This window comes from Suncus etruscus, chromosome 5, assembly GCF_024139225.1.
Source record: "Suncus etruscus isolate mSunEtr1 chromosome 5, mSunEtr1.pri.cur, whole genome shotgun sequence".
In the NCBI taxonomy this organism is placed as follows: domain Eukaryota; kingdom Metazoa; phylum Chordata; class Mammalia; order Eulipotyphla; family Soricidae; genus Suncus; species Suncus etruscus.
The window spans coordinates 46895160-46917841 of NC_064852.1; the positions used below are offsets into that span (position 1 = coordinate 46895160).

The following is a 22682-nucleotide window of genomic DNA, read 5'->3' on the forward strand; positions in this document are numbered from 1 at the left end:
ATAAGAATTGAAATCAAATAAAAGAAAAGAAAAGCATTTGGTACATATAAACTGCTTACTTTCTTTAAAGACTACTAACTTCCACTTCCACCAGTAATGTAGAAGAATGCTTATCTCACTGCAGCCTTGTTGTTCTTATTCCATAAATATTTATTAAGTTCTCACAATCGTCTAGGCTTAAACATATTTCTGAAGCTTTCAGAAGTGCCCTAGGTAATTGGAAGTGTAGCCAACTGAGGGCTTGCTGATAAGAGATAAGAGGGAGGTTTTCTATCATCACTTTTCTCTGGTCTGAGTGTCTCACTATTTACTACAGTAGACTGAATAAATCTCATTATGTCATTCTTGTTATTTAGACCAGTCTCATTATGTCATTCTTATTATTTTTTTAACCTAGGCACACTAATATTTCTAGCAAAAGCTACTTTGCTCAAGTTCCCACCTTTTTTATTTTGGTTTTTGGACCACACCTGGTGGCACTCAGGTGCTACTCTTGGATCTGCGCTCAGAAATCACTCCTGGTAGGCTCAGGGACTATATGGGATGCTCGGAATTGAACTCAGGTCTGTCATGGGTCAGCTATATGCTAGGCAAATGCACATGTGCTATGTCTACGGCCCATGTTCCCATTTTTCTGAAGCAGTCATTCATAGTCGTGTCAATGGTCAACTTATTGATGCAAACCTCCACCCAAATGGGACTTTCCAAATATCACTGGATGGTTTACTTTTCCACTAAGCAGCATCTTCTTATTGTTAATGTATTTTAATAATATTATAATGATCTCAATAACCTTGTGAGCCTGATATCTTTATTCCTTTTATAAAATCAAAAATTAACTCAGGTAAGAAGTAGCATTTTAGTGATTGAGTTTTAGGACCCAATTCACAGCTCCTAAAGGGGCACAACTAGTTATTGAGTTTTAGGAGCTGATTCAGTTCAAGTCATCTAACTTCCAGGTTAGAGTTCCTATCTTTGATATTTCTCTACTTTGACTCCTGTTTTAATACAACAGTGGAACAGGTTATTAGAATACTAAAGGAGTTACTTCATTTTGAGTTTGAAGGTCTCCTAATTTTTAATTTATCAAGTGTCCCTTAATGAAGCTAAAATAAAAATCCTAGTGGCTAGAGCAATAATACAGCTGGTAAGGTACATGCCATGGATACAGCTGACACACTTTGATTTGACAGCATCACATATGGTCCCCTGAGCACTGTCAGGAGTGATTTCTGAGTAAAGAACCATGAGTAAACTCTGAGAGCCTCTGGAAGTGGTGCAAACACAAAAAAGTCCTAATTTTTTTAATTCCAAAAATAGCCTGAGAGATAATAGTACAGGTATTAAGAAACTTGTCTTGCATTTTGGCTAACATGATATGATACATGGCACCATATGCAGTCCACTGAGCACTGCTAGAAGTGATCCTTGAGCATAAAGCCAAAGTGACCCCTGAGCATGATAAAGTATGTCCCCCATTCCAAGTATTAGACATATAAAGACTTGGTATGTACCACATTTGCTCATATCCTATTGACCAAAATTACTTACATGGCACATTACAGACTCAGAAAGAATGAGAACATGACAGACTTACATGGTAGATGGTAGGGACGGAGGAACATGCCTCTAAATGCAGTCAGTCTACTATTCGGGTTACTATAACTTGTATTTACCAAGGCAGGGAAGGGACCACTAGTACTGCCACATGATCTATTATAGAGGTCTCAAACTTGCGGCCCGCGGGCCGTTTGCGGCCCTCCATGCAACATTTTGTGGCCCGGGGCCGGCCTTCAAATATCGCAGTATTTGCGATTATTCGCTTACCGAATAATCGCAATAAAAATCGCATTAGTAAGAAAAACATCGCATTAAACATTCTCATACCTCGAGCAGTTCCGTTTGGGGTATGCAAATATTTAATACGATTTTTTTCTTACTAATGAGATTTTTTTATTGCGAATATTCAGTAAGCGAAATCCATTATGCAGCCCTGCCTCACCCTGACTTTGCCTCCTGCGGCCCCCAGGTAAATTGAGTTTGAGATCCCTGATCTATTAGATGCAGCACTAAAGCTTTCTTTATGTACTATAACTGTCTTATGTTAATTTTTCTCCAGCTACATTAATCTAGAATTCTAAATATCTATTTATCTAATATCTAAATATCTATATTATTTTTTTATGTTGTTACCAAAGCACAAGAACACATCAAGAGAACAGAGGTTCTTTATTATCTGGAAAACAACCATGCTAGAAAACCATATAGTAATTTTTATAGAGCAAGTTTAGAAGAAAATTGGGGGAATCTGGTGTATTCCTTGCCCTGGGCTCAGGGCTCACTCCTGACAGAGATTGGAAGACCATATCAATTCTGGAGATTGAACTTCAGGCTGGCCACATGCAAAGCAAGCACCACTATCTGTTCTACTATCTCTTCAGCCCCATCTGGACTGGACATTGGAATTTAATGCTTTCAAATTTGTGGCAGTACATAGGTTTCCATGTATAATGTTACAGAAACAAATGCTGGCATGTTCAGAGGCAGAAAAATACTGCACTGGTTGATAAGTGCTGTCCCATGCTGAGTTTGACTGGCTGCTGCCAACTCTGACATCCTCTGACACTTGGCACAGATGGAATGTAAATGAGCCTGGAATCTAGGGCCCCAGGTAGCTTCTGTTTGTTTTTGCAGGAGAGCCAAATCTAAATGATTTGAGACAATGCCAGATTTTATAAACGAAGAGCCAAAACATAGAGCAGGAATGGCAGAAAGAATCCCAGGCATAGAATAGAGGTGGGTGGTTGACAGGGATAATAGGTAGGTAGATGGGAGTAGAAGAAATAAAACATCATTCATTTTTTATGGGTAGAATTTTTAAGATTTAACATCCTAATTTCTTTATTAAAGTCAAACAGGATTTTAAGACATTTATCAGGGCTCAAACAGTGCCTATTTATAGAAATCTGAATAAAAATAAATGAACCATGAATGCTAACATGCATCTTGCAAATTTAAGATTTAAATGTTAAATAAACCAATGGAACCTGAAGTTTCCTCTTGAGTCCCTTTAAAGTTTTAGCTTGTTTCCTTTCCTTTTTCCTTTTTACACAATTTCTTGTGCAGAATCTTTTAGTCTCATCTTTTGTAAACTAAAATAATGTATATGCTTATTTTTAGAGGGAATTTCATTTAACATGTTTTACTTTATTAGAGAACCATGATTTGCAAAGCTATTGATGGTTGAATTTTAAACATATATTATGGTCTAGTACCAATTCCATCAGTGTCAACTTCCCTTCAGTAGTGTTGACAGACTATCTCCCACTCACTGTCATCTCCACCCCCAGCCCCCCCACTCCCGCCACCTGGACAGCCACATTTGGTTGTTGTAGTTTGGATCTCATATTTTCAGTGTTGTTAATACTGTGGTTTGGATATGTATCTCCAGCACTCATTACTAACGTGCACACCATTACTTACATTCCTCAATTTCTTCCTTTTATTTTTTCTTCCTTTTATTTTTAATTTAGTTTTTAGTTGCTAATAGCTTTCTATTCAACCTGCCAAAAATTCAAAGAAACTTTTTAGTAGCTAGGCTTTCAATAGAGATAATGGAGAGTCTATTAGTAATCCTAGCACATGAATAGATTACAACAACAAATATTTATTGATCTACATGTTTATGGAATAGAAGAGAATGAGTTTTGTTTCAGAGTCTTTTATTTTAGGCTTTTTTAGCAAAGGCTGGTGATTTATCTGAAGACTTAATTGGGAAAAATCAGTATCTGCCCTCACATAGCTATTATATAATTCAGTTTCTGTAAAGTTTTTAGACTGAGGGTCTCAGTTTCTAGGTGCCTTGGGATCCTTTTATTAGTTCCCTGTTTTGCAGGTTTGCTTAGTTCTGCAACTTGCTTTATCAAAGCCAAAGATAACATGTCTGTAATATAAGATATCCATTCACTTTTGCCATGTTCTATTGAAATAAGTCATTAGTTCAATGGACACTAAAGGGCAGAGATAACAACAAATATGAGTAGCATCTTGGAGACCTTCGATGTTGAAAAGTTATACAAGTCCACTTTACCAAGGCTTTAGAGAACCTTGTTTTGTTGGGGAGTGATTTGCATGAAGGAATCCGGTCTTTTCTGAGTTAAACTAGTTACGTCCTTTACTATGAAATAGCCAGCATTCTGTGTCTAACTGGGTGCTACAGTCCTTGACCAACATGACAGGACTCAGTTAAACCACTTGAATAAATGCACATAGAAAACCACCTAGAGGAATATCACAGAAAAGAAAGAAACATTCCTTGTCACCCAGCTTTAGCAAAATAGTGACGAAACATATCCTCATCTTATCCTTCTAAATTTTTAAAGCAGTAAGAAGGCAGCGCAAATTCTAATTTGGGAGACTTTCTGTTTGGTTTGGTTTGGTGTAGTATGGTTTTTGGGTCACACCTAGTGGCACTCAGGAGTTACTTCTGGCTCTGCACCAGAAGTTGCTTCCTGGCAGGGTCAGGGGACCATATGAGATGCCAGGATTCAAACCGAGGTCTGTCTTGTGTTGGCCTCAAGCAAGGCAAACACCTTACCACTGTGCTGTCACTTCAGCTCCTCTAATTTGAGAGATTTTAAAGTGGTATTTTTTTTGAATTTTTTTTATTTAAAGAAAATGCATCACATAGTTGACATAACTTCTCATAATACATTTGTTTTAAGATAAGGAAAATCAAAGCTATTGAAAAAATAGAAAGAAAAACTAAAAAGTAAAATGGAAGAGAAGAAAAAAGAAATTCAGGGGCAAGTATATTTGTGAAAATTATTGTATCTCCAATAAAGTCATTAATACAATAGTAGAAGGTTTAGTAAGCTTTTTTTAATATAAGAGATAAAAAATACAATAAAAACGGTTTGTGTGGCAGTTGTTGTTTCCATAGGCACAGCAAAATATGGGGAAAATATAAAGGAAAAACCTTTGACCTAAAAACAGGGAGACCTTACCCATGAAGTACTGGCATAAGACCAACTCCAGGCTACAGGCATACTAAAGTTGTCTAGCCCGAAAGTCTTTCTCTGTGGTCCCAGTAAAAGCTCTTTTCAATCATGGTTGTTACTGTCAGGTTTCTGTAGTTAAAGACCCTTGTTTCTGTACAGATCCTATGTACAAGTAAGGGTGATGTGGAGCGTCTTCTGGTTTCATCTCACCATTAGTTGGCAATGCAGAGATTGAAAGTGGGTTGTTGCTGCTACCAAGTTGGCAGATGTAATATGAGCCCTCTTTGGAGTAAGTCTATGCAGGGAAGCAATAGGGCCTTCCCTGGTAGAAGTCTGATTCCTGGTGCTGGCGTAGAAAATCGTGCTGTTTCCATAGGTGTGATCCATGATTCAGGTGTGAATGGTCAATGTTCAATTTTCTGAAGCCTAAGCCAAGCCACTATGACAAGTGTTCAAGATGTAAAACTTTATTGCAATACAAAATGTATGTGTTCCTATCTCTATTAGGTAAAAACTTGCTTGCACATATAAGATTTCCCCATTTTAATGTGCCTATGCAAAAAAGGAACAGTACCACATGGTACTACTAGTGCATATGGGGGTTTTCTCAAGAGGAAACTACTGGGCAAGAGGAGAATAACAGGTGAGATGAAAGTGGTGTGGTGATCACATCCCCTGTGGTTTCAGGCCATAGGAACCATGGGAACTAGTTCAAGCTGGAAAAAAAAAAACTTTGACTTTATTAGAAGGTCAGAAAGGAAACTAGGCCTTTGGGCTCTGGAACAAGGGATACAGCATCATCTTGAAATATGTGGGACTCTCTCTCTCTCTTTTGTCCAAAGACATAAGTCTTTTTTTGGTCTACTCTTCATCTTTCTCAGCTGCTCTATACAGGTTACACAGGTAACCAACAACTTGTAAATTGAAACCAATTGCAGTTTGGGGAACACAATGCCAAAAGTGGCCTTCAGTTTACCAGGAGGTGATTGTGATTGAGTTCTTTCTTGCCAAATGATCTTCAGGGCACACAGACAAGGTCCACACAGACTAAAGGGGATGGAGGTGCAGCCTCAGAGAAAGAAGAGTACCTTGGTGGTTAAGGTAATTAATCTGTAAGTACTGTATTAGAAGCAAGAAGTGTGTTAGGAGTCATCAAGTGAGAATTGAGTAGATATAGGGGAAGAGGAGTTTAAGTAATGACGTGAAGTCATAAAATCTCTAAAGAGAAGAGGGAAAGTAGAGGGTCTATTTTGAAAGGGGAGGCATAAGAATGTCCCTCTCTAAAGTCAAACGTGAAAACTCATTAAATTCACTTTGTTAAGCTACAGCCAAAAGACCCCTAATTGAGGGATGAAGGGTAGAGAAAGGAAATGCTAGAAGAGTAATGAGCCCAGAGGGAAAGGCCCATAGTTCCTTTATTGGTAGCGAGAGGGAGGAAATCAGAGTTTCCATGTAGATCATTTGGAAGGTAGAGGAAAAAGGTGGGAAGTCTAGAAATTAAGTTCAGGTTCTAGTGTTGGTGATTGTTCAGTCTCCTAACCATCAGTTCTTATTCCTTAAATATAGTGACTAATTTTTTTCTGCTTTTCATTCTTTCTTTCTTACATTTATTTATTTATTTATTTATTTATTTATTTATTTATTTATTTATTTTGGTGGTGGTGGATGCTCTTAAGTTTTGGTTAGGGCCCAATCTGGAACTCAACTGGGTGATTTTTGGCCAACTGGCAGGAGTTTAATGTGATTGTGCAGTGTAGGGTATTTCCCAGGTTACATTGGCAGTGTTAGAGGGCTTCCAAAGCCTTATCTAATGAATATTGGGCCTGGATGCTATATCTGGTGATTCTCAGTGGGACTATGTACTAAGGATCAAAATGGGTCATCTGCATGCAAGGGTTGTGTCTTATATCCAGCCCCAATATGCTGAATTTTTCACTATCAAGGAATGTGGTATTCCATAAATCAGGGGAAGGGAAAAGGAGCCAGGACTAAGATTCCTTATAGGCATCTCTATTTAAGTCCAGTTTCCCTAGCTAAATTAAATGCCTCTATGTTCCTAAATAGCTCAAAGGTGTCCCTTGAAGAGCAAACAAAAAGTTCAATTTAGGGACTGAAAATATAGGTCAAAGACTGTTGGCCACTATACAAGTGAAAAAGCTATTTGTCTCACTAAAAGCTTTTCTTGCTTATAGGATGGCAGTGCAAGGTCAAGATCTGGTCTTCCATGGGCTTATCTCTGGTTTACAGCAGTAACTACTTAGCTGAATACTCAGTCAGTACTCAGCTCACTTCATTAGTAGAGAATCCTGGGATTTTTTTCCCCACAGTGTCTTAAGCTAGACTGCTAGATTAAATGGTTTTTATTAGCATAAAGCCTTTATTGGGGAGGGGGCACACCCAGCAGCGCTCAGGAGTTACTCCTGGCTCTGCTCTCAGAAATTGCTCCTGGCTTGATAAACCATATAGGATGCCTAGGTGAGTTCAAACTCGTGTCTGTCCTGGGTCAGCAGCATGCGAGGCAAACGCTCTACCACTGTGCTACCACTCTGGCCCCTAGCATAAAGCCTTAATAAAAATTGCAATCAGGAAAGGAAATGAAAATAGACTTAGGTTTTATATATTAAGTTGTCTAACACATTTTGTTCTTCTTTGAAGTCTTTTTGGTTTAATTCATCAACAGAGAGGATGGTGATTTATTTTACCTGCATGTTTTTATTTGGGGTTGGGGGTTGGTCATGATGGCAGTGCTCAGGTATTACTTCTTGTTTTATGCTCAGTGGTCATTGCGGGGAGTGCTTGGGGACCATATGATATAATGTGGATGGTTGTGTGCAAGGTGAATGCTTCAACCCCTGAACTATCTATCCAGATTCCCAAAACACTTTCTTGTTCTATGCTTATTTTTATCCCTTTAACATTTCTATTGAAGAATGAACAAGACTTTTAATTTTATTTTAGCCACAGCATTTTATAATATTAATAATGACAGGGTATTATGCATAGAACAATCATCACCCACCACCAGAGGGTCCACTTCCCCCCACCAGTGCCTAGTATCTGCCCTCACCATCATATTCCCTCCCTAACTCCTCTGTAGTGATATGCTTCTTAGTAAAGACCAGTAAGGGTAAAAAAATTCCTTTTCTCATTTATGTTTTTATAGGAAGCAGAACTTCATGTAGCAGTCAACAGTGTTTCTTAAGTATATTTCATATGTCCGAAATTGGTGTCACCAAAATCCACACTTGCCACTTTACCTCCTTGTGTCAATAGATTTAGCACTGTAGAATTTCATGGTACAGCCACACAAGTTTGGTCAATTTTTCTAGACATTGGTAAAGTCTCCAAAATACTCCCATTTGATTCTGGTTTTAACACTAGAATTTCTCTTCTCAATTGCCTATGCAGGCATTGAATAGCAAAAATAACGTAGAGCTTTGCTTCTGGCCCACAGCGAAGACTTTAGGAACTCAGAATTTAGAAAAATGTCTTTTTGGATGCTAGGAACAGAATAATAAGACTTTGTAGGGACTACCACATTCCTGGGAATAGGACCTTACTCTGGATGGAGGGATGCAAACAGGGGCTGTCCTTTGAGAATAGAGATTTGATAGCCTTCCCCCAAGGTGAAATTAGAAAGGTGAATGGGTACAGGTGAGGCTTTTATGTAGCTTTAAGCTGCTTCACCACAGTTCATCCTCATTACGTGTAACAGAGCTCTCCTGGTAAGACCTTAAGCCCGATAAAGTCCCATTCCTCTATTAAGACTGTAACTGTACACTTTGCTTCTGCTGTCACATTTTTGTCACTTTGAAGTCTCTGTTTGAATCGAAAGAGTACTCTCTTTGACTGGATTTGCTTCGAAGATTAGTTATCCAGATTGGCTCAAAGCCTGTGAACAGAAGTAGTTTCTCTGTCGTCTTAAAGACCAAGGGACGCTACATGGGGACAACTTAATCTAGAAAGCTTTGTGGATTTCATTCTCACTTGTTAATTAATAAACTCTTTGGGGGAAATTGAGACTTTGGAGCTAAATACCTGATTTTAGAAGACTTTAGAATGTTAATATCTAAACATAAAATTTCAAGAGCATTTGATGTATTTAATTTAGTTTTTTAAAAAAAGGACAAATAAAGGAAAAATAGGAAAAAAATAAAGAAATGTAAAAGGAAATAATCGTTACAAACCAACTTATATAATGTCAAGAAAAGTCATAGTAATCCATTATTATAAAGTCCACACTGTAATGTCTTACTCTGGGTGGAGGTTATACAGAGTTTTATACAGGTTAAAACAAAATCATTAAGTGGAGTTTGAAATAACTCCAAAATAAAGCAAGAGAAATGATTTCTAAGAATGAGTTTTCCATTCAGTGCCATATTGTTTAACATTTAATATCTTTTGAGTTCCTGCTGCTCACTGGACTCTAGAAAATACTCAAATCACTGCTTTGCATTACAGTCAACCTCGGTTTAATCCTCAGCACTTTAAATGATCTCCTGAATCAAGAGCCAGTGTAAGCTCAAAGTGCTGCAGGGTATGGCCCCCAAACAAAAACAAATAAACAAAAAAATTCTCAAACTATATAAATTACTGGAAAAAGAAAAATATAGTCTCATTTGGGAGTTTTACCGTCATTCCCAGATTCTCAGTGGTAACCTTTGGAGAGTTGGAAGATAGTGGGCAAGATCAGATTTGTACTTGTTTGTCTCTCATTGCTGGAGAAAGAATGAGGGAGGGGACAAGAGTAAATACAGGCACAGTGGCTGGGAGGCTGGTGCAATGGGTTCAGCAAAGAGATGAAGGGTCCTTGCATTAACTGTGAGACTAAGCAAAGGATGGAAGAACTGGCAGAGTATGGAGAGGGGGGGAAGGCTTTAAGTGAGATGACTGGAGCATCGCTATGGAGCTGCAGTGTGTTGGGGGTGGGGTGAAGTGGGGGAGGCAGTGCTTGTAGATGTACCATTCAACTGGAGACGTGTTACGTTTCACAGATGTAAGTTGAATTTAGGAATGATAAATAAGTAATTAAAAAGATTGACTCTGGAATGAGAACATTGCTTTGGACTGAAGTTATCAATGTAGGAGTTGCTGGTATTATGTTAAAAGCAATGCAGATGGAGATGCAGGAGATGGCTTTGAATGAGAGCACAGAGATGAAGAAAAAGAATTTCCAGGACTCTGCTCTGGAGAATTGCTAACTTTAGGTCAGAGACTGGAGATTCAACCAGGGTGCAAGAGAAGTACCAGGAAAACAAAGAGACTGAGTAGACTTCAAGGTTGGAGTATCTGCAGGAAGAAGCATGTTTTTGGAGCAGAGAAGTGGCAGCAGAGTCTATATCTTGAGCACAGAAATCCTCAACTGGATTTATGTAGACTATGGGAAGAAAATCCCCTTCTTTTCTTCTGGGTTATTTGGCTGTTCTCATAAGTAAATTAATATGAAACAGACCGATGGGAGAAAAACCAAATGATCTAATAAGATACGAGACCCAATATCAGTCTCACAATTTGATCGTACATATAAATATCCTGAGTACGGGCTGGAGCGATAGCATAGCGGTAGGGCATTTGCCTTGCACGCAGCTGACCCAGGATGGACCTGGGTTCAATCTCTGGCATCCCATATGGTCCCCCGAGCCAGGAGCAATTTCTGAATGCAGAACCAGGAGTAACCCCTGAGCATCACCGGGTATGGTCCAAAAACAAAAACAAAAACTTCCTGAGCAAAGGAGAAAAGGGGCTAGAGGTCTGGACTCAAGGGGAGAAGGAAGCAGAGGAAAAAATTCTTTGAGTCTATTAGATTTTGACTTCCTTTAGCAAAATAAGAACAATCCACATGTTACAGTGGGTTGTTTGGGGCAGGGAGTCACATTCTCCTCCATCACTCTCATTCCTGAGGGCCATTGGTCACTATGGCAAGAATAGCTTATGTAGATGTACAGCAGGGAAGCAAAGACATTTCTTGGCCTTGGTTATTTATTTCCTTATCAGTGTTTTCAAAACATTAAGCCTTTATATAACATTTTATTTTAATTAAACATTTAAAAAAGTCCATTTTTTCTGTGTGTACATGTGAGTAGAGGCTCATAATCAGTGGTGCTATACTTAGGAGCAGTGTTCAGGGGACCATGTGGTGCTGGAATCAAACCCTGGGCCCCCATATAAAAAAGGCAAGTGCCAAGCCTTTGAGCCATCTTTCAGTCCTGAAGTTGAATTCTGTTGAATTCTTGCTTGTTTTTGTTTATTTGTTGTTGTTGTTTTTACTTTGTTTTTGTGCCATATTCAATAGAACTCAGGGATAACTCCTAGCTTTATACTTGGGGCTCACTCCTGGTGAGGCTTATATGGTGTAGGAGATTGGACACTAGGTGGGACATGTAGAAGGCAAGTACCACCCATTACTGTACTGTCTCTAGTTCCCTGAAATTTATGTAGCACAATGCAACAAGATTAATTGGACTCCCAGCTTTGTAGTTTCTATTGTCAAATAAATTGAATTTGGAAAATGCTGTGGGAAATTATTTTCAAGTCCATATATTTCTACCCAGGAGGCTTTTTAAAGCATTGTTTTCATGGTCTATTCCTGCCCCTGTGCAGAAACAACAGGCATGTTGCTTGATTCATGTTGTCTTAAAGGGCAAAACATTGAGTGAACTTTCTTGGGAAATTTAGAATTTCTCTAGCTGATATTAAAGCTAAGTATCCCTTTAGGCTAAATGACCAACAACTTTTCTTAAACTATTGCAGATATTCTAAGAATGGAAAGAAATCAGTGTAGTCATTTCTCTAGTCACATCTTTTCAGAAATCAAATATTGCTGTTTTGTTGGATTAAATACATAGACTGAGAAAAAAGAAACTATCTCAAAATTAGGTCCAAGTCTTTTTTGTAGGAGGTGTTTTAGGAATAAATACATTATAGCTATGACTTTTAAAAGTAAAGCCTTATCCCCTTTAAAAGTGATTCTTTTTTTTTTGAGGGGGGGGGCCACTCCCGGCGGTGCTCAGGGGTTACTCCTGGATGTCTGCTCAGAAATAGCTCCTGGCAGGCACGGGGGACCATATGGGACACCGGGATTCAAACCAACCACCTTTGGTCCTGGATCGGCTGCTTGCAAGGCAAACACCGCTGTGCTATCTCTCCGGGCCCTAAAAGTGATTCTTATACCCTGGAGGGTTATAGTGACTCCAGTCCATGTCTCCTAAGTTCTCCACAATTCTGGGAATGAGAGCAGTGATTTGAGTATTTCCTAGAGTCCAGCAAGTAGCAGAAGCCCAAGGGATATTAAATGTTGAATAACATGGTACTGAATGGAAAACTCATCCTTAGCAATTTCCTTTCTCTTGCTTTCTTTCTGAGTCCCAGGCTTTTAAAAGAAATGATCTGTATTAAATTTCTTCTTTTTTCCACTTAAGAGGTTCTGGTGAGAATTGCGATGTCAAATCCATAGTGAAGTTCTTTATATACTGGTTGCAAAGGAGCGATTTAACATCCTATTAGTAGGAAGGCATGACATATTCGGCTTTTACTGTAGGTAGCTATTATGTTTAGAATGAACTTTAATTTCCCAGCATGGTCTTATTTACCAACTAGTATATGATTTTTTATAGCACTTGGATTTTCATCTTGGTTCAGATGAACATGAGTCTTCAATTACCTAGAATGAAAGTTTCCCTACCCCACCCTTTTCAAAATAGATTTACTGAGTCTAGAGATTTCATATAGGGTAGTTATAATACTTGCCTGGCACACAGTTGAGCCAGGTTCAGTCTTTGGCACCACCTATGATCCTCAAGCACCAATAGGAGTGATCCCTGAGCATAGAGTCTGGAGTAAACCCCGAGCACAGATGTGGCACTTGATGCCTCCTCTAAATTATTCTGCATCCCCTGAAAATTTCCTCTTTTTTGTTTTTGTTTTTGTTTTTGGGTCACATCCAGCTGTACTCAGGGGTTCCTCCTGGCTCTACGCTCAGAAATCGCTCCTGGCAGGCTCGGGGGACCAAATGGGATGCCGGGATTCAAACCACTGTCCTTCTGCATGCAAGGCAAACACCCTACCTCCATGCTATCTCTCTGGCCCCGAAAATTTGACCCCTGTGTGGCAGTGTCACCACTTTAAGAAAGACTCATCTCAGGGAGGGGGGAAAAAAAGAAAGACTCATCTGGAGAGACTTGGAGAGAATTCTCTGGGTGCATTAGAAGAGCTACTTCACATAATTAGGTTTAAAATTATAGGACCCATGTATTTGGGTGTGCATATATTAATATGTAGATGGATTTTTGAGGGAACCAAACTAGAAGGTGCCTTGATTTGTTGAGGAATTTTTTAAAAAAATGATTATTACAGTGTTATCTATCTATGTCTGTGACTTCCTACTTTATAACATGCAGGTACCAACACAAATGAAAATGAACTTAATGTCATTGAGTCCTGGAGTTCTTAGATGTGGGTTTAGATATGCATAGAGAGAAACATGGGAGATTTCTTTCCCCCTGAAGTTTAGTTGGTGGTGAGGATAATATCTTTTACATTTTGATCAACCAATAAAACTGTGAATCTATACTCTGTCTTGACCTGATGAAGTACAGCTCAGAAAATTCACATGTGTTTTTTGATCCTGGAGTCTTCTGATCTAAAAATATTTTAAAAGTGCCTTTTCCAATAAAAGACAGTATTGTAATAGTACCCAGAGACAGTAGAGATGAAGGCTGGAAGGACCGTTCCACAAAATGAAGCTTACCACAAAGGTGGTGAGTGCAGTTAGAGAAATAACTACACTACCAACTATCATGACAATGGTAGTGAGTGAGAGAAATAGAATTCCTATCTAGAAGACAGGCAGGGCATGGGGTAGGAGAGGCATTGGTAGTGGGAAGGTTGTGCTGGTGAAGGGGTGTTCTTTTTTTTATAACTGAAACCCAACTGCAAACATGTTTGTAATCATGGTGCTTAAATAAAGATATTATTTTGAAAAGAAAAGTGCCTTTTATAAACAGAACCAGAAAATTGACTCTTTGTTATTATTATTATTTTTTGCACATATGCTTTTGTATGCTCTCCCATTGAGGACCCATTGCTTTAATTGACATGAAGACATTTGAATTTTCTTCCTAACTGGCATGAAGGAAATATTTTGTTGATTATTGCTTTGATTATACTTGTTATTACCATGACTACTGTTGCAAGGAAAGCATGGAATTGGGATTGATAGGTACAGATGGAAATTCTAAAAAGTGTATGACTGGGATGCAAGTAAGTCCTGAGATGGAGATAACCTCTGAGTGAGTCCTGCAATATTTTGCTAGTGAGAAAGAACAAGGCTTTCACAGTGCAAAGTGCATAGGTGTCTATTCCCAAAAACGCTACCAATGCAGAATCTCACTAACAGTATTTTCTTAGTACATGAGCCAAGTGTTATTTTAGCAGGAGAGGAGGCAGCTGAACTGTAGATAGTGAACACACCTAAACAAATGTAAGTGGGGATGGAACTGCAAAAATACAAAAGGCCTGCGTGCTGGCATGGAAACCGCCTGGGGCCTGAAACAACAGAAGTTGAGATAGAATACTGGCTGCATGGGATGCATGGTTTGCCCCTGATCTGTTTGGAAGGCCTTGGAAAAACAACCAGATAGATAAACTCTCCAGTTTTGTCATCCAAAACCTATTCAAAAGAAAGAGCTGTCTCTCACTAGGCAGAACTGGAGAGTTTCCTGGCTGTTGACTTATGAAGATCTACTTGTATGGTCAGCATTTCATCTGAGAACTATTAAAATAATTGTGATGTTGGTCCAAGCCAATGAATTCTTTTTTTTTTCCTTCATGGAATATGAACTTTATGCTTAGTGAGTGGGACCCATCTAATCTGGAAAAAAACACTAGGGACACAGTAAAGAACAAAGGATTGAGTTAGTTGACCCTGTAAAACCCCACCTGTAAAGTACTACTGCTAGTTACTTGACAGGGTTGCTAGGAAAATTAAATGTAATTAGTAAAATTATTTTTGTGTAATGTAAATATATGTTGTCATTATATACCATTCATTTTTAAAGAGCCCAGTAATAATAATACATTATAGACAGTAACTCACTGGGATTAGTAACAAGCCTTCATAGTTCATAGGGAACAAAATTGAGATTGGAAGTTGACAGTGGAGTCTTCACATATACATGGCTACTGTCTGCTTGTGGTATCACCTTCCCCAACTTCCTGTTTATCTCATCTGGATGGTCAGACCCACCCATACTTGGGAGGGTTGTGAGGTTTGGAATAAAGGTGTTGCCTGGGGAGATAGGGGGCAGTGAAAAAAAGTAGCAAGGAACCTTGGAGATGAGCAGGAAGCAAGACAGAGAGAGAGCTCCTGAGAGAAAGAGATGTGTTAGGCAGACATGGCTCAAAGTCTGCACATGGTGGATAGGATCATAGAATAAACCAAGCTGACTCTGATGAAAATAACTGCTTTTGATTATTTCTACACTATTATCCTGCGCCTTGAGACCTGCCAGCCGAAGGGAGTACAAGCACCATGTCGTGCCCAAAAAGGCCTCACCCCAACCTAGGACTTTATATTTTATATTAATACAACATCTGCTCATTTGGTAGAGTTGAGTAACGACGTTTAGTTAAATATAAAACTGCCCAAAGTTTGTATGTTTTCTCTTGGTTTCATAAAACTGTCCATACTGCACTTCCCAAATACTTGTTCTTCCCATATCCTTTGTCATACAGGTGCCAGCAGCCACTATTATCGGGCTTTTCCTCTATACACTTGGCATCCATGAGCCATCCAAATAGGATTCCACAGATATAACTGGGTTTAGACTACTGCTACCAAAAACTGATGGCCCCTAGTTTAGTACTATTCCTGGTAATAAAGTTAGACTCTCTTCTACTTTAAATTAGGTAAGTGACTTTTTTTCCTTTCTTCCTTTTTGGGAAAATGTGCTGAATAATATGATCTCTTGCCTTGGCAGGTATTGGTGCAAAGAGACTTTGAGAGAATCTGCCTGCCTTGCTTAATGAGTTGAGAAAACTACAATTGCTGAGCAAGTCCCAGGCCTGTGTATAGAAACTGCTTTATCAAACATAGGGGTTCTGGAGAAAAGTTTAGTTCTCCCAGACCAGTCCTGGCTGGTCACCTTTTGAAGGGAAAGCAACTCTCACAGGCACAGTAATAATAATCTAAGTATAGGAAAGCAAAGCCAGGGAAACTATATAAGGACTGCTCTGGCCCTTTGAGTCTTGTATCATCATTTTTGTTTGTTGCCTCTGTCATGCTTTCTGCTCTGGGAGTCTCCCAAGTCTCTGCTTTTACTCCACATGCATTAATGGCTTCATGTACCCAGACCTGGGTTGGGATCTGGGTCCCAGAAGACTCAGATCATGTCTAATATTTAGTATCTCTTCTTTATCCTATGAACTTATTCTGATAGTATCTAATTTGCCTGTTTTGAGGAATGACTTTCCAAAGCTAATAAGGTACGGCTCTCAAAAACTCTCAGTTTGCTTTAGTTCTCATTTTTTATTTTTATGTGGTGCCTTTAGCAACAATAATTTAACTATTTTTTTCTATTTATCAGTGATATTTTGGAATGCTTTGCAAGGGACAACATAGTTCCTTTTTTATGAATACTTACTTTGATTTGCAAAGATCTGTTGAAAGAGACTATGCAGACATTTAAGGAGCATGGGAGAGTATTTCTATTTTAGGATTCTGAGTATTAGTAAGTGCTTTTTATAATCATCTTGAGCTATTTGAAGATCTTCATTCATGAATTCTTTGAAACCTAATCTCTGAGGGATATTCTGTAAACTGGGATTTTATGTTGGGCAGAGTAAGCTGAAGAAAAGACATTTATAGTCCCTCAGCTCCAGGACTAAAGGATGTCATCAGAGTAAATTTAGTTAAGGCTGCTGCCAGTTTGTAGTCTATGAACTACCTTACTTTGGGAGCTGGTGGGCACCAGAGGACTTGAGTGGAAGAGAAAAAGGAAAAGAGTGAAACAGATACTGTTGGAGACAATCAAGATGTGTTTATCTATACCCACCTCAGGACCTTTTGAGAAAACTGGAAAGCCCTCCAAAGTCACCGTAAAGGTTTAATGATAAATTTATGGAATTAAATTTTACTAATGAACATGGTATGTGGAACAGAGTAAACATTGCTTGAAAAATTAGTGTTAAGAAATTTGGAGGCTGGCAAAATATATAATAGAGGGATTAAGGTATTCAATTACTATGATCCTTGGAGCACCACTGGGACTAACTCCTGAGGATATTTTCCAGTAGTAAGCTCTGAGCACTGCTGAATGTGGGTACAAAACAAAACAAACAAAACAAAATTGGATCAAGATACTTGTACTCCTTATGGATGTCTGACTACCATCAATATGTTACTTCTGAGCACAGAGCCAGGAGTAGCCCCTGGTGTATACTTGGTGAACAACATCAGGTACAGCCACCCCTACCCCTTGTCTTCCTAAACCAAACCAAGACAAACAAATAGACAAGCTATGGATTAGTCTCATTTGGATTCAGCCCAAATTAATAGCTGGGACATTTATTCTATGTTCACAGTTAAGCTTTAGGTCGATGTCTTTTCTGTTTTTTTTTTTGTTTTTTTTTTTTTTTGGTTTTTGGGCCACACCCGGTAACGCTCAGGGGTTACTCCTGGCTATGTGCTCAGAAGTTGCTCCTGGCTTGGGGGACCATATGGGACACGGGGGGATCGAACCGCGGTCCGTCCAAGGCTAGCGCAGGCAAGGCAGGCACCTTACCTTTAGCGCCACCGCCCGGCCCCGTCTTTTCTGTTTTATGAGTAGTGTGGGTTGGAGGGAGGCCCACTCTGGGCCATGCTCATTCCCACCTCAACGATACTGTTGTGTATGTAAACATTTTATGGGATTATTATGTTACTGACCCTACCCTGATCAGTGATTGTGCCCTACCCTAGGGTGTGACCTGGCATTCTGCCCCCACCCTAGGGTGGTACCTGATTCTGGGGATAAAAACAAGGGTCTGTGGAAGGCAGGGGGTGGGGGGGCGGAGAGGGGCTTTTTGGCTGGAACTGAGGCTGAGACTTTGGACTTCAGTCTTGTCCACCGAATAAAGCTAATATTTCCACAAGCCTGACTGTCTGCGAGCTGTTTACCCGCCGTTTCACCTCAGAACCATCGGCTGGATGGGGTGGCAGATGTGTGCTTCGAACTGGAGGGGAAAACCTCATCCTCCATCCCTCCATCAGTCAACCTCTTCAGGGGCTGACTTGCAACATAATGGCGCCCTGAACGTGGATGTGAACTCTGGACCCAAGAGAACATTTAACTTTGCTTCAGGTGTATCTCTTGATTAAGTCAGGTTTTTGCCAATTTAAATGTGTTTTATTGTTTTCCATAGTTAATATTTTCGATTGCAAAATGTTTTACTGTGTATTTTAATGTATTAGTCTGTTTTCAAAATGTATGTTCTGTATTTATGCTTTTGTGCTTGTGTGTAGGGAAGGTTAACAGGAACAAAAAGTTCCCCAAAATAGTTTAAAGGTATAGGAACAAAAGGAAGTTCCAGAATAGTGCTTGGTAGAAAGCATTGAAAAAATTTTAAGTTACAGGTATATGGTATATTTTGCAGAAATGTTATATTTTTGAAAAAGGCTAGTATGTTAATTTTCACTTTATTACATTGTTGCTATGGAAATATTACCCGCCTTTGGCTAAAGGTGGAGTCAGGATTGCAAAAGCTTATTATCATTCATTTATATTAAGGGAGGGGCACCCTGTGTTTAGGCTAGAAATTTTTCTTTACATTTTCCTGTGATGCACTTATGCAAACAGCCGCTCTTTTATTATTGACTAGTTTTTCCTTTAATAATTGTAGACAATATTGTTAGTTTACTAAAAACAAACGGGGGAATTGTTGTGTATGTAAACATTTTATGGGATTATTATGTTACTGACCCTACCCTGATCGGTGATTGTGCCCTACCCTAGAGTGTGACCTGGCATTCTGCCCCCACCCTAGGGTGGTACCTGATTATGCTTCCACCATTGGATGGTACCTGATTCTGGGGGATAAAAACAAGGGTCTGTGCAAGGCGGGGGGCTTTCTGGCTAGAACTGAGGCTGAGACTTTGGACTTCAGTCTTGTCCGCCGAATAAAGCTAATATTTCCACAAGCCTGACTGTCTGCCCGCCGTTTCACCTCAGAACCGTCGGCTGGACGGGGTGGCAGACGCGTGCTCCGAGCTGAAGGGGAAAGACCTCATCCTCAATCCCTCCATCAGTCAACCTCTTCAGGGGCTGACTTGCAACAGGTACCTCTGTAGCTTTATGGGTGCTAAGGCTCTTTTGGGATCTAGCATATCTTTTAGAGAACAAGAGTGAAATTGATCTGTCAGGAAATTGACCAGATGTCTGGAGTCCTTGACTGTGATGTTATAAAGTAATTAATTAATTTAATATATATGGAATACTGCCTGTTTAGTGCCAGAATCTGTTCTAAGTGCCAAGCTAACTGCAAAGACAAACAAAATTCCTGCCCTTGAAAAAAGCATCATCTACAAGACTTGAGGAAATTGATAGGAGGCAAAATAACCTCCTAAATGATATTGTGTATTTATAGTTGAAAAGTAAGTTCTAGGAAAAATACCTAGAAATAATGCAGAGAAGACTGATAAGGACTTTGCCTTTATTTTAAATATTTCCCTGTTCCTTTTCCTTGGATGATGATCAGAGATTGTATGTGATGTGATGTGACATACAAGTGGTTGGAGTACTAAGCAGGAATAGTTTCTCCTACACACATTGATTGCTATGCTTCTCAATTATGGCATGCATTCAGTTATGGAATGCTGGAGAATTATCCCCTTTGCTGTGGTACTAAGGATCCCAATTATTAACCTAAGTTGAACCTGGCATATGGTGTGTCAGGTACTGTCAGAGATCTAATTCATGATCTCATGCTTATGAAGCTTGCCTTCTACCACTGAGTTTTCCCTGCACCCCAAAATTTTCAGTTTTAAATCTATCACTGAGAAGTTGACTTTTCATAAAACTTGGTGAAGGTAAAGAGCCAAACCATGTGGATCTTCGAAAAATGGGTACTCCCCACAGAGGATAGAGCAAGTGCAAATGATCAAAAGCATGAGCTTGTTGGCAAATTTAAGAGCTCATAAGCACAGGACAGAAAGGCCATGGAGACTGTTGACGCCTTGACAATACCTCTGGAAAACACAGAAATTTTTTTCTTTTTTTTTTTTGGTTTTTGGGTCACACCCGGCAGTACTCAGGGGTTACTTCTCCTGGCTCTATGCTCAGAAATCGCTCCTGGCAGGCTCAGGGGACCATATGGGAAGCAGGGATTCGAACACTGTCCTTCTCTATGCAAGGCAAATGCCCTACCTCCATGCTATCTCTCTGGTCCCCACAGGAATGTTTTAAGCAGTGGAAGTTAACACACTGATGGATCTTTAAATAGAATGTTTGTGTACTGTGCTGGGAAGAGACAATGGAGGGCAGCAGGTGGGGACAGGTTGGGGCAGGTGGAAGACTATGGTGCTGCTCTGAGTAAGAAGGGATGGCCAAAGAGAAATGGTGAGAAGGGGGAGTAAGCATAAGTTAGAAAGTGTGGATATGGTGTGGATTTCCAAGAGTGCAGGCAAGGGTACACCAGGTACTTAGACTAAAATGGTCGACTGGAAAGTGAGGGTTACATTTACCCTTTTGGTGCACCCTGTGAATATAGCAAGCATTTGGAATCGATCAGTAGTTTTAAGTTTTCTGTGCACATTATTGTTTCAATAGGAGATAGTTGAAACTGGAAAATCTACTAATCAATGAAAACACCTGGCTGAAAATAAGTCCCTTTTAGTCTTAAGCATGTAGATGGCAAAGTCAGCCTGCTACTCAATATCTTCAATACGGTTTGAAATAACAAATAATGAAGCTTGGTACTCCCATTGGTCTTTCATTCAACTTTGACTGAGATTCTTTGTTTCTCATCATTGTTAGTGCAGAATGGCATTATTTGAGTACCTGCTGTGCTTAAGTCATCAGTCCAGTAAAGATCACCACAGGATGAGTTTTAGGAAAGAGAAAATGAATAAGGACTGACCTTTGTGGTGCACAATACCCTGAGTCTGGACTTGAAGGGGAAAGAGCAAAAGGAAATGAGAAAGAGCAACTACTGGCAAAACAGTACCAGAGCAGGGAGGTATTCCAGCAGCTAGTGAAGAAAAGGTTATGAAGAAGGTGGGGCTAGTTGTGATTCATTGGAATAGGTCACATAAGATTCCTGCTGAGAACTCACTGTTGCATCCCATGCCCTGGAGGAGATCTGTTGTGCAGAGTGGTAGGCTAAATACCAGTTGTATGGAGTTTCAAACAAAGTGGAGGAAAGGAACAGGACAGGAGAAACTCTTGTTGTGTTTCTCTGCAAAGGGAATGAAGGAAAGAAATAGGCGGGTAGCTCAAGGAAGCTGGAGTCTGAGCATTCCATTTTATCTTTGATGTGTTTGTTTTGGACTTTATATGGGTGTGACAACAGTTGGCCCATTTGCTGCTGGTACTGATCAAATGATAGCCCTAAATTAAGGGCTTTGCAGAAAATTGTAGTGTGGTAATGTTGTGTTGAGGGAAGAGAGGATCAGCTGTGGCGGTTGTCCTGTTTTAGGAACATGTGCTTTGCATCCCTCTTGTAGGAGGGAGGCAATGTTTGTGCAGAGATTCTGGCAGTTTGGATAGAGGTGAAGGTGAGAACCTGGGGAAAGAAAAGGGAGGGATTGTTCTAAAAAAAACCTGAAAAGCAAGTCATCAGCAATCTAATACAACAGGGTGCCGAATGATAGCAGTCTGAAAAAAGAGAACTAAGGAATGACATCATTTAAAAACATTGAGCATGCATGGACAAATGTAGAATACTGTGGAACAACTCATAATACTGGTAGTTGTGTTTATTATCAGAATTCACATGATTGTCAGATCAGTTTCATTTACCTGTTGACAGTCTCAACAACTTTATAAGGTAGCAGATAATCTGGTTTCTAAAATTACACAGCTTGAAACCCAAGGATGAGACTTAAATCCAGGTCTATTGGAATTTCAGTTTAGAATTCCATTCTTCTTTTAAGCTTGTCTTTTTAAAATATAACAGTGATGGCTTTCATGTATGAAAATGTTCATGGACTAATGTATTTGTTTGTCTGTGTTTCTTGCTCTGGGTTTGTTTCTTGCTCCTGTATTTTCTTGCTTGGACTATTTCTAGAGAGAAAAGATCAGGTTGAATATTCTTTGTCCATTACTTTTAATTATCAAATTTCATTACCTTAAGTTGGAGTCCGATATATAATAATGCACAGCATTTAATAATAAAATCTAGTTAATAAGAAAAATAGCCTTGGTAATGGAAATTCTGGTTGCTTTCCAGATCATAAATACAGCTTTAGAAATACATTTTTAATACAGGAGTCATAATGTCATTACATGTAAAAGCATTATGATGAATAGGAATGAGGTATAATAATATATGATAATATATCTCAGTTTTCCTTCAGAATGATTAGAATTTCTTTGATAAAATGTGTTATTTTTTATTATACTAAAATAGTAGAGTCAATTTTTAACTACTACATTTTCACAGGCTCATTTTATTTTATATACTTATTTTTTTGGAGGGGGAAACCCCTTG

The 22682-nt window shown here is 39.3% G+C and overlaps 1 protein-coding gene across 1 annotated transcript in view; it reads left to right on the plus strand.

Moving 5' to 3' along the window:
• The window catches only part of LYPD6 (LY6/PLAUR domain containing 6), a 140111-nt gene that overhangs the window by 33261 nt on the left and 84168 nt on the right, over window positions 1-22682 (plus strand). The gene's annotated exons all lie outside the window — the stretch shown is intronic.